Here is a 13,668-nt window from a genome sequence, read left to right on the forward strand (position 1 = left end):
TTCCCTGTAATGGTCCACTCCCACTAGCTAGAACAATGAACTGAAGTATATTAAGACTCTTTACAGGCAAAATGTATTAAATTAACAAAGGATAATCATAATACACTATTTAGCCACATGTCACTTCGTCCTTTGTACATACAGTTATAGACAGTGTGTCTATTCAGAATAGCTCATTACATACAAATTGTGAAATTGCAAAATGAAATGTGGCTTTGGTGCCAGTGTTAACTGACAGCTTATGACATACCAGTCAGGCACTTATTTTATCCAAGTTCCTTAACTTTAGCCTATAATAGCTTTAAAAAATATCTAATGAAGAATGAAGAAACTGTGAGACAAAAGTTATTGACTACTGAGAGTGTCACAGAATTATATCCAAGATCCATCAGATACAGCATTGCTTGTCACAATGTCCAAATAAATGCTTTAAGGAAACTCACAAGTAGAACATGAGTCTAACAGCAATTTCTCCTTAAAGCCCCACAGCAACTGGTGGTTAGTGGTAGACTGCTTCAAAATTTGGAGGATCTATTCACTATAATTTGTAATTATCTAAAAAGGTCTTGATGTTTAAACTAAAGAGTTAATAACAATTTAAAATATATTTTTGCCTGTTTCAAAATGTAGTCATTCTTGCTACCTAACAGCTATTCACTTTTCTTTTGGGCCCACAGTAGATAACCACAATATACACTAAAAGCACATAGTATTATTTTATATTTAAGTATCTGCATATAAACATTTTATACCTGAATGGATACTACAAAATGTGGCATTCCTTTTCTTTTGACATATCAATATATATATATTATTAGGCTGGTCCACAAATTAATACTAGGGATGTATGAAAAGATATATTTTTCTACCCAAAAGTTGCAATTAATCTTTTTGAAATAAGTCTCTGTATCATCCATGAAAGTTAAGTATGATTGAAGTTGCAGTTCACATATAGACATATACACTGTTTATAGTGAACATCAACCATTTCATACGATAATGATCAGTGTTCAATATTATTATGAAAGAGGTGGGGATGGAGTCATTGTCAGCCAAGATAAGGAAAAAACAGAAAAGGGGAGCAGTATTAAGAAAAAATGTATTTCTTAAGTTTTTAAAATTTAAATTAACTTTCAGAAAAGTTAGTAATAATCTAGAAGAAAAATAACCAGCAACTTATTTAAAAAACTCGCAGAATAAAGCTTAAAAGCTCACCTCTCTCTCTTTTATATTTATATAATATAACACACCACATAGAGCACCCGACTCCTTTAAACAAATGCTAAAAACACCATTATTTATTCTCTTGTACTCACCCTTTGCGGGAGAATTCAAGGATCCAAATTCATAAGCACAGAAGGGGAAGGGGGGGGAACTAAAAGATTAAGAAAGGGGTGGAAGGAACAAGGAAATAGGGGATGGAGGATAACAAGAAAAAGGGAGGCAGACAACGGGGAGACTTAAACAGCAGGGCAGAAATGTGATAAGAAGACGGGAAGGAGCGATCCACGCTGCTAAGGACTTAATATATAGACGCCCGAGGTAGTCAAGCGGCTTCTGCTCTATCCCATCACTTTGCTGTAGCCTCTGCCAAGCAGGGAGGCTGGCTGGGAGGGAAGTTGGTACTGCAGCTGGAAAAGAAGGATGTGACACCGTAACAAGTACAACCAGCTAGCCAGGAGGAGGAGGAGGAGGAGGAGGAAGAAGAGAGACCTTGAGGAGCCGAAGCAGCTCGTGCCCTGGGAGGGCGGAGGCAAGAGAAGCAGGAGGAGCCCCGTGCTCAGAGAGCAGAAGCGACGGCGGCAGCACTAACACCGCCTGCCCGCCTGCACAAGGCATTTAATGGGATTGATGGGTTGTGCAGTCAGTGACTCACAGACTTTTGAGTTAGACACAGGAGGAGGTGGAGAGGGAACCCGCCCACCGCTCTCCAGGGGCCCTATGTCAAAGCCAGCTGGCACGGAGTGACAGCCCTATCCACCAATGCCTAGTCCGCTCTTTGCCCAAAGGCCGCGGGGGGGGGTTCCTGCCCCTTTTCGCTCAATGAGTCTTCTGAGGACACTGCTGCGGAACGGGGGGGGGGTGAAAAGAAAGAGAGGGTGAGAGAAGCTGGCCAGGGAGAGCAGCGGGGGAGGGATTCTCTTCCCTCGTCTATCCCTGGTTTGTCCAAAGTGGGCCAATCCCAGTAGTATTTGTTTGATAGACAAGATAGGGCTGCCCAATCACAGGGACAGGAGAAACGAGGACTGCCTTTATGTATATGTGTATATTATATATTATATATTATATTATGTGTCCCCTCTGTGCTGATCCGGCTCCCTCGGGCTGGCATAGGAACCCCTGGGTAGAGACGAGGGGAAGGCGTACTATACGGGGCGAGAATTGCCTTATGGTTCCCGTTTTGTTTCTCTGTTCTCTGGAAAATCTCGCCTACATCAGGCGAGGAAAATCCAAGGGTGCTTTCCCTGGGCGGGTTCTTTCGACACTGAAAAAGCGCGCCCAGGCAGAGCCGTTTGGCTGAGGCTTCTCTCCTCCTCACTTTGAAGGCATCCTGAGCAGCCCCAACGTGATCGCGGGTGCTGCCCATAGCGTGGCGAGGAAAGACATCCAACCGCCCCGCTTCAAGAATCAATCACTTCAGAGGGCTGTCACTTTCCAAATGGCACGCGGTACTGCGCACAGCAAAGCTACGGCTGGGTTAACTATGGTTTATTACCGAATCGACAATGGGTTGGGTAAACAACGTACTCAATCATAACCCAGATTGTTGGGAGGGCCCGTACAACAACCCAGACAGAAAGCGGACCAACCGCTGTATATCTTCACGCGATGTGTGAATCGAATCATAAACTCAAATGGTGGAAAAAAGCATTCCGCCCAAACTCTGCCAGGTTTAAAGGGTGCTAGAAAATAAGTCATTGGCGTCAGTCGATTCTGGGTATGTGTATGGAGCATTGCAGAAGAGGCCCCTAGACTGCAAAATCTGCATAAATCTTCAGCAATCTGTATAATCTATGGGTGTGCAACCTTTTGGCTTGCTTGGGCACACTGTCTCCATTGTCTTGGGTTGCATATAAAATATATAATGTAGCTTTATAAGATAAAATCACATAATGTTAAAGTTTACGAGCTTGTGAGGCCACATTGCTAGCAGTCCAGGGTTGTATGCAGTCCATGAGCCACAGGTTGGACAGGCCTGGTGTAATCAATGGCAACAATTCGTAGGTTTATTTGGTTCTATTACCTTGTATCAGCTTATCTGAATTAACACTCATTGCCTGGGTGATTAAATAATCTTGCCTGCTGGCACTAACAATATGGTAATTGTTTATAAACTTTATTTAAAAACTTTATAGTTTATAAAGACAAGATGTGATGGGCTAATTTTTTATCAGGCAAATTAATGCTTTTTATTGTATAAAACATTCCAGAAATACAGTAAAAAAGATCAAATTTATTTATTAAATATCAAGTCAAGCTTGACACCTGGTGACAGTATGGACATATCCATACTGTACAATATTGTTTTCTTGACAACAGATAGTTTGCCATTGCCTTCTTTAAGAGAGTTTTTGACTTCTCAATTTAATCTATAGGCCGATTTTCTAATGGTCTCCCATCAAAATACTAATTAAGTCTGATTCTGCTTTTTTTTTCAAAATCAGTTACTCTACTGTCTATATCAATTTGACTGGGATTGGCTTTTCATATCCTGCATCCAGCATGACAGGACCCTGTTGTGAATTTAGATGCAGTTGGTCATATTATTGATATGCAAATTGTAAAATTATTTTTTAATTTCTTCCCACCAAAACTCCTGTTTCTTTGGGGGCAATATTGTAGAGTTGTGAATACACATATGAGTACGGAGTTGGGGAAAGAATACAATTTTTTACGTTTTGAAGCATGGACCAAGATACCCTGAGATCAATCAAGCATGATAAGTGATACATGTATGGTTTCCCTACTGTGTGAGAACAACCTTTATCACAAGGATTACTAACATGGCATCTCTAGCATACCTAAGTGGCATCTGTATCTTGCCAATATTAAATTAAAAAAAACATAAATGGCAGAAAATTCATGGGAACTCCAAATAAGTACTGGTGAAATCTCATGGGAATTCTTGTGCAAGCTAAAAGATTTCAAGAACTAGATGGGTTTTTTGTTTTGTTTTTTTAAAAAGGAAATTGGGTCATTCTAGGAAATCACACAGTAGAGCCAACCCCTATTATATTTCATGTTGCTCAGAATATGCAGGGTTTTATATTGGCACATATAGAAAGTCCTCAGTACTTTTGTGACCAGTAGGCATATTTGGACTTTTAAGATTGTTGTAAATGCTCTCATAAAATATTTGCTATAAGCAGGCATGTCTGTTTACAAAATATCTACCATGATGGACATGACCAGTCATAAAATACCCATTTATTAAAGCTAAACTGGTGCATTCTTATTACAAAATAACAGAATAACAGAGTTGAAGTGACCTTGGAGGTCTCCTAGTCCAATTTCCTGTTCAAACTGGAGAACCTATACTATTCTGGACAAATGACTGTCCAATCTTTTCTTAAAAACCTCCAGTGATGGAGCAGCCATAACTTCTGAAGGCAAACCATTCCACGGGTTAATTGTTCTCATTGGAACAGGAAATTTCTCCTTATTTCTAGGTTGTTTCTCTTCTTGATAAGTTTCCATTCATTACTTCTTGTCCTCCACTCAAGTGCTTTGGAGAACAGATTGATTCTCTCTTCTTTGTGGCAGTCTCTCAAACATTGGAACTCTGCTACCAGTATCATGTCACCCCTACTCCTTCTTTTCATAAAACTAGACATACCCAATTCTTGCAACTGTTCTTCATGTTTAGCCTCCAGTTCCCTAATCATCTTTGTTGCTCTTCTCTGTACTCTTTCTAAAAGTGTCAGAACCATATTTCACCTTCCATATGTTTTCTTCTCCCATACTTTGTATAAGGGACCTAGAAGCATTTCTAGATAAAAAGTGGAGGGTGGAACTATATTTTTTAAAAAGTATGCAAGAGGTCTAGTGACCCCAAAGGTTATATCCATGGGCACATGAATATCATATAAAAGTAGATCTAAATAGGGCTACTGTATAAATCAACACTATATAGATATATAGATAGTCCTTGACTTATAACCATTTGTTTAGTGACTGTTGAAAATTATAATGGCACTAAAAAAGTAACTTACGACCAGTCTCACAGTCAACACCCATCACAACATCCCCAAGATCATGTGAGTAAAATTTTGGTGCTTAGCAACCCACATGAATTTGCAATGATTGCAGTGTCCAGGGGTCATGTGATTACTAGCAACCTTTTCAGCCAGCTTCTGACAAGCAAATTCAATGCAGGAAGCCAGCTTTGCTTAATGATTACAAGATTCATTTAACTGCATTGAATTGATTAATATCCATGGCAAAAAAAAAGGTTATAAAATCAGGCACAGCTCACTTAACCACTGCCTTGCTTAGCAACATAAATTCTGGTCCCAATTACAGTTGTAATATACAACATACAGTTGTATATGTTTACACAGAAACTCCATGGAATTCAGAAGTCTTCAGTTATGAGTTAGGTATGCATAGCACTTTTCATTGATTCTCCAGTCAGTTAAGCTTGAATAAATTTGTGTATCATCACATTCTCACTGCAGATGCTTTTTTAAACGGTGAAATATTTCAATTTAAGAACAAAGTATGTCATCCCTTGTGATAAAAAGACAACCATTCTCTTTTCTATTTCATACTTGAACCAACATAAACTTCAGAATGTGCAAGTAAATAAATGTTAGGCTGATTTTGGGAAATTTCTCAGGGATAATTAATGAACTAAAACAGCTTTCTCCACTCAATGCCTGAGAATTAATAATATTTATATAGCTGCCCATTTATATCAAACTATGGGTGGCTCCCAGTCAACAATTAAAACATCATCTATTTCCTATTTAATACATTAATACATTAAGTAGAAAGAAGGTATTGTAGAAAAACTGGCAATCTTTTTATTAAAATACAATTGTGGCTGCATTAATAATAATAATAATGATAAAGTTGGAAGGGACCTTGGAGGCCATCTAGTCCAACCCCCTGCTCAGGCAGGAAACCTTATACCATTTCGGACAAATGGCTGTCCAGTTTCTTCTTAAAAACTTCAAGTGTTGGCACATTCACTGCTTCTGGAGGCAGGTTGTTCCACTGGTTAATTGTTCTGTCAGGAAGTTTCTCCTTAGTTCTAGGTTGCTTCTCTCCTTGATTAGTTTCCACCCGTTGCTTCTTGTCCTGCCTTCGGGCGCTTTGGAAAATAGCTTGACTCCCTCTTCTTTGTGGCAGCCCGAGATATTGGAACTCTGCTATCATGTCCCCCCTCGTCCTTCTCTTTGTTAAACTAGACATACCCAATTCCAGCAACCATTCCTTAATAATCTAATACATTTTTTGCTAGAATTTTGCTATTATACATGTCTCTTAATGGTGTTTTGTGTTTGTCTTTGTGACATTATTTCTATAGTTTATTTCTGGGGGTTTTTACAAATCAAAAAATTGTTGGCAGCAGTTAGTTGCGCAAGGTTTGATCACTTTCATTTTTGTAGGACATCCATAAAACCATATTAAATAATATTTTTAAAAGTTGAACTTCTGTGTACTGTACGTACTTAGTTCTGAGTAAGTACAAACTATATCGTTCTGTATGAGAAATGCTATTAGGGGTTAGATTGGAGGATATGTAAATTAGTGTTTTTTTTTCCTCATTTCAGAATCCTAGTTTCTATCTCATAGGTAATTAAGACTGAGTTGAGTTTGCTTTGAATGGAAAAAAAGGGATTCACTAATACCAATAGAAGATGCAAAAGACAAGATAGCAATCCAAAGTGTCTGCTAAAAGAAATAAAAGGGAAGAATGGGAGAAGTGAGCAAAATGCACTGAAGTTGAAAGCAGGAGGAGACTGTCTTCTGCTAAAATTACACAGGAATTAAAGTTTGCCTTGAGTAGGAGGGGAGGTGTCTCCTAGCCAATTATGGAAGTCAGATAACAAGCACTGCAAGGACACTGGGAGTGGAGAAAGAAGGGGGAGAGGGCCAGGAGAAAGGTGGAGGAAATGGGGGTGGGGACCAGATTGTTTGCCATAAAGAGAAAATCTTAAGAGCCTGGGAAAGAAGATAGCATTAGAAAAGTCCATTTTAGAAAGCGCCTAGCAATGGGGAGGGATGGGCAGTTTTCTGCAGCAAGAGTACTGTATTGGCAGACCAACTGCTCTTTACAGCCCTAGCTCCCTGCTGCCTTCACAGAGAAAGGATGAATGTGCAGACTCCTTCTCAGCTCACGGATGGTGAAATTATTTGGAATTTCAAATGGTGCACAACAAATTGCTTCCTAATTGTTGAAGTATGCATGCTGGAAACAGATTTTAAGGCACTCGTCATTTATTATACATCTGTTGATACCTGATATGTAAGCTGGTCATATCAAAGTTTGGAGCTCTTCATTCTCTTTCCCCACAGATTCTACTTCTTATTTAAAAGATTCCTACAAAAGTAGTATATTTTGCTCTTGGTATACTACAGATTCACTAGTGGTACTGAAACAATATCGCAGTGTTTCCCAAACTTGACAATTTTAAGGCATGTGGACTTCAATTCCCAGAATTCCACAGCCAGCATTGCTGGCTGTAGAATTCTGTGAGTTGAAGTCCACATGCCTTAAAATTGTCAAGTCTGAGAAACACTGCAATATCAGATACCATCGCATTGGAGACTGCCAGACACAGTTGGAAGCCGACAGTGGCATCAAAAAGATGGGTATAAGTGTAATCCAGATCCTCGCAGAATGAAGTCACAAGTAAGCATAATTTATGGTTGATTTACCCCAAAGAACTGTAACATTGAAATGTGTGTCAAACATGGCACAGACCAACCAAGAAAAAACAAACCTAAATATAGAAGTACATTTACAAAAGTGTTTATAAAGCTATAAATAATGCTGAAACATTTTATTTTTTAGGAATACCCAGTCAATGTGTAACAAAGAACTTGACAAATTCTGCTCTTAAATTCCAAGTGGTCATAGCAAAGAGATTATTCAGTTAATAACTTTTTCTTCATAGCCACTCAGGATAAACAATTTTGTACTTTGTTTAGGACCATTGAACTTAAAAGTGAGTTTCCACATGGTTGCTCATGAACTCAATGGAACTGAACATATTTATTTTTTTCAGATTGTACATTGTACTGAGGGAATCTGGAGAAATGAAAAATGTTTTCTATCTATTTTATTTGATATCTGTAGCTTCTCATCTATTGCTTAATATGCAGTTTATATACTATATATTAGCATAACTTCATAAGTGCAGCATTAGATGATATATGTGCTAGCAAGACATTAAACTTGGATCAAAAAGTGGACTTTAACAGATGTAATATCAATTACAAATGCAAATGCATGATATTTTACAATGAATCAGTTAATACATTCTGATGCTGTCCATCCAAATATAATTTATGGAAATTAAGTACATACACACACACACATATATAGTACACAGACACAGGCATCTTAGTTGAAGTCAGGAACCATGAACTGACTGAACAAAAAAGTATAAATATTGCTATGTTACTTCAAATTTAGAGATAGGCAATGAAAATGCATCTATGAATCTCCTCTCCATCAGAATAACATATTAAAAAGCAGATATTGACACTGATAAATAATTTAAATCATAATATATAAAATCATTGGTAGATTCTAGGGATGTGCAGCTATTCAGATCCAACATAAAAAATGTTCTTTTCTCGGATTGGCTTCAGTAGGCAATATAGTCTGATCAAGATTGGCCACATGTCATGTCTCCTACTCTCCTGCTAATGTGTTTAATGTAATGATACCACATGAATTTCTCAAGTCACTGTTCTATATGGAATTTGATCAGCTAGAATTCTTGATTGTGCATAACTGAGGCAAATAGGCTTTCTCTGTGAGGGAGAAAACAAATGAAGGGAGGAAATGACTAACAATTTTACTATGGTATACGTTTACATGAATCAGCTCCACTCCTTCAGATGCTCAGAGAAAAGTTTTGCCATACAAAATGAATTAACTGACAGCATAAGGTTGTCTGCATTGCATCTAGGAATGGTTCTGTGACAGACACTATACCTCCTGTATTTGTCAACACTGTTTCTTGATTCACACACAATATATATACACATATATCAAGAAAATATGAGCTCGCTATAAAGACATGCCCTAATATACTTTTAAAGCTTTTAGATGCTCCTAGATTTGGAATTTACTGCAACAGATCAGCCTGGAAAGAAGCAATTAAAGCATAAGTGGTGAAATCTGCATGTAGACTCCTTAGCAAATATTGGACTATATACCCTTATAGCAAACTCATCCAGTAACAGCCCTTGATTTCTTTTTATAAGCAGCAAGGAGATCTGTAAAGGAGCTGTGTGTTGTAGATGTTCCTTCATTGCTTTTCACCCTCAGTCACATTTGTAAGCTGGCTACAACCCAATGAGGATGTATTGTTTGAGCAGTGGGAAGAGAAGGAAAAAGCATAGTAGGGGCATTTACTAGATGTGAGAGACAGAAACATTGAGCAGCCTCCAGATGCCAAAAGGCCTTGCAGTGCTGCAGCTGTTTGTCTCTAAAGGACTAAATATCCGAGGAAAAGCTGGCTGGGAAACATTTGGTATAAGATGGCAATGTTTGGGGTTCTGTACCAAATCTTCATCATCAGGAGAGTCCATAAGATTAATACCAATAAGTCAGAAATGGAAATAACAGCAGACACATCTCCAGTATGGTTAATATTGTCCTGAATTCCATTATATTAGCACATGTGGATTTAGGAACCAGCATTTGGCTAGGAAACATGCAGTTTCCATCTGATTATTAGGCCAATCTTCTGTCCTTCTCTATCTTACAGTATGTCTATACATGTATTTCTGATTTGTGGACATACAGTAGTTTATCATTTAAAATGTTACAGAAAAGTGTCTCCTTCGTTTCCTTAATCCAGAAGTTGATAACTTGCAACCCATGGACTATGTACAACTCCTCTAATATTTTCTAGAGTAGTGTTTCTCAATCCTAGCAACTTTTAAGCTGTGTGGACTTCAATTCTCAGAATTCTCCAGCCAGCAACTTAAAGCTGCTGAGGTTGAGAAACACTGTTCTAGAATAAATCTGAAATCCCCCTCACCTCTTAGAACCTCTTCCAAACCAAGCCAATTTTCCCCACATTTTTTATTACTTGCTTTGTGTACACCCTCTCAGTTGCAAGAGCCTACGTGGTAAAGGCTTAGAATTAAGACTTAAGCCATCCATTTCACTTTTTAAAAAAATAAAAGTCCTTCCAACATTTTTGGCTGTGCTCACTTCTATGACATCAGGTATCAGCAGCCGGCAGTCAAAGAAATCTGCAATCCGTGGCAACAAAAAACCTGTTCACCTCTGCTACAGACATAATTGTGATGGGTCAATAAGCCACAATGAATCCAAACCAAAAATCCTGCTAGTATGTGAAATGCTGTGGGGAGCAGGACTATTCAGGCTCTAAAAATATCAGTCCCAGTGTGGACTCCAGCTCTTTCATGGCAGTATGAACCTCACTTTGTACTAAATTAGCAAATCATGTTTCAGAATTAGTGAATACAATTTTTCTTCATCTCTGACCTCCAGGCTTTATGAAATCAAGTAGGAAAACTAGTCTTAGATTAGTCACAGCACTTATTTGGCTTAGGACAAGCAGGATTCCTAATTGAGAAAAACTAATAACACTAACCTTGTCCCAAGTTTTATACATTTACAGACCATCCCTGTTTGAATTTAATTCCCAACACTCAGAGTAGCTCTATAACCATATAAATCTCTACATAGTGATTGCTTTAAAACAGAATTAATGTTAAAGGCCTGGGATCTTTATTTCCACTAAGCACTATTGTAGTGATTTCTTTAGCAGCTATATTAAGTAAGCAGATCTTTAATAAACTGAAATTGATAAAATATCAAATATTTTATGACAATTTATAAACTCTCCAAAAAGGAAAAAACAAACAAACCAGAAAGCCATCTATTAGATCTGGGGTCCCCAACCCCCAGTCCGTGGATCAATACTGGGCCACGGCACGCCAGCAACTGGTCCACACAAACAAGCAAAGCCCCATCCGTGGGATGCAGGAAGCACATAAAGCCATGCATCCCTGGGTCCACGGAAAAACCTCTCTTCACAGAACCAGTCCCTAGTGCCCAAAAGGTTGGGACCTCTGTATTAGATGGTTCCTTAATTAATGTTTTTGTTTGAACATATTATGGTTTGATAATGTCTGTTCTTAATAATACCAGGATATTTTGCAATCTCTTGAGATTGCAAGATACATATTTTGCAACCATTAAAATAAACCCGTCTATCTTTTGATCATAGTGATACACTTAAATGCTGAATTATAATCTATAAATTATATGTACCCATACCAAAAGCCATATCAAAATGTGATGCATGCATCATGATGTCATTGCACAAATGATGCAAATATTGTGTACAATTGCTTTATGACATTTGACCCACACATATAAATCAAATAATATGTGGGTCCTCATTTATCCTTTTATCCCCACATCTATGCAGCATATATTTATTATATCAATGCTGTGCTGACTGAAGGCTATGTAATTTCCTGCTAGCACTGGTAGAAGGCAAGTAAAATAAGCCATATTTTGGGCCTAGGGCCCAGTTTATATCTACCCCTTTATCTCATTAACAATCACCAATCCTTTTATAAATACCTCTTTGCTCCTGCTTGGCAAACAGGCAGCATGAAGGCTCCTTTATTACCAGAACCGTTCTATTTCATATTGTAAAATGCTTCTTAAAATACATTGACTAAGGGAGTTTTAAAGAGTGGCCAAAAGAGTGTTTTGATTAACTGAATCCAGTTACCATACATACAGTGATCTTTTTCAACTAAAGGAATTTGTATTGACACACATAAAGCACATAGGATCGAAATATTCAACTAATTTCTTTGGGGAATAGCAGAACATAATGAATTCTAATTATTTTAGCTGGAGGAAATTAGTAATTCAATTTCAAATACCTAATAAAGAGTAAAATGCTATGTCAAAAATAGAAAAAGAAACTGGCAAGTAGGAACACACACACCCATACTTATTTCAAGGGGATTGGGGTGAAAGTGTGGAGAGCCTCTAATCTGAAGACAAAAGAGGAGTTTTAAAAAAGATTTTTTTCTTTCTTTCAGAGTCTCACTGGACCAGCCTATAAAGTAGCTAGAGAATGGAAGTAGCCTGGATCAAATCTGAATCATTTTAGTCCAGCTTTGTGTTTCTTACAATGGCCAACCAGATGCTTCTGGATGCTCACAGCAGGAGGTGAACGTTTGCCCTTCTCCCCTGCCCCTCCTGCAACTGATATTTTGTGGGATGTATCAACTGGAATCTTTAAGACAGACTTTGATAGATCCACCCATCCTCCCACAAAATCTAGTTAATCCCTTTTAAACACAAAGTAGTGAACACCCTCATCACAATAATGAAGTCTTAGGTTAGTTGTATAGTTTATCTGTTCAAAATTTCTTCCAGTCAGGTTTGTTGGATGATTCCTGATTCTGATAGATTGAGAAAGGGACATTAAACTCTGTCTACTTAATTCATGCTTGCATAGTTTTATATTCTTTGATCTTAATCCCATTTAATAAACATTCTAGTTTTCCTCTTGTAGGTGTCCAAGCTTCCTAATCATTCTGATTCCCCTTTTCTACACGTTTTCTACTCTATTACATGTTTTCAAATGTGGCAACCAGAATTATACAAAGTATTTCAGGCACAGACCTATTTAGAATTATATACAGGCATTACAATGCTGGCAATCTTATTTTCAGTCCCTTTATTAATGATCTCAAGCAGAACATTGCCTTTTTCCCACACCGGATGTTGGCATTTTCACTGAGCTATTCACTATGACCCCAAAATATATTCTAGTTTAGTTATAGATTCCACCTGTAGTTTAGATTCCACCATGTATAAGAAGTTAAAGGAGCCCGATATCTATCACTTTATTCATATGTAAATTGAACTGCATTTACTATTTGATTGTCTATCCCCCCAATTTAAAGGGATGTTTCTAGAGCTCTTCATAATCACAGTTCTATCTCAGCAGCCTTATTTACTTATCTATACCAGAGTCTCAGCCTTTAGGAACTCTGAAAACCGGAAAACATTTTCTCTGGTTTAGAGGAATCTTCATTTCCTGGGTCACTAGTTTGGCACTCCTCCCAGACCCATAATAGCTCTCTTGCTTTCTTTAGCAATATTGTGGGATGGGCGAGGACACCAACTTCGGGAGCTCCAGTCTACTCTAGGACATTCATTTCTGCTTGGCTAAAAATATTGGGTCAGCTAGATTCAGCAGGTGATGATTGATTACAGGCTATCAAGCTGTTTTGGACTCCTAGTGACCACATATATGTTCTCCATGATGGTCTGTTCCTAACTGGTCCTTCAGCTCTTCCAGTGGTGCACTCATTGCTACTGTAGCAGCCTTTCCAGCTTGCTGCTGGCCATCCTTTTCTCTTTCTTTCCACCTTTCCCAGCATTAAAGCTTTCTCCAGAGAGCTAAGTCTTCA

The 13,668-nt window shown here is 38.1% G+C and overlaps 1 protein-coding gene across 3 annotated transcripts in view; it reads right to left on the reverse strand.

Annotated features, from left to right (window-relative positions):
• The window catches only part of SERTAD2 (SERTA domain containing 2), a 153,892-nt gene extending 151,923 nt beyond the window's left edge, over positions 1-1,969 (reverse strand). The window contains exon 1 of one of the 3 annotated variants that reach the window (XR_005556669.1): positions 1,317-1,969. The gene's annotated coding sequence lies outside the window, so the exon portion shown is untranslated. The remainder of the gene's footprint in view (positions 1-1,316) is intronic. The other 2 variants (XR_005556668.1, XM_039343030.1) reach the window with 2 other exon arrangements.
• Between the last annotated feature and the right edge of the window lie 11,699 nt (positions 1,970-13,668).

The sequence above is a fragment of the Crotalus tigris genome, unplaced genomic scaffold (genome assembly GCF_016545835.1).
Source record: "Crotalus tigris isolate CLP2741 ecotype Arizona unplaced genomic scaffold, ASM1654583v1 scf7180000017831.1706817, whole genome shotgun sequence".
NCBI lineage: Eukaryota > Metazoa > Chordata > Lepidosauria > Squamata > Viperidae > Crotalus > Crotalus tigris.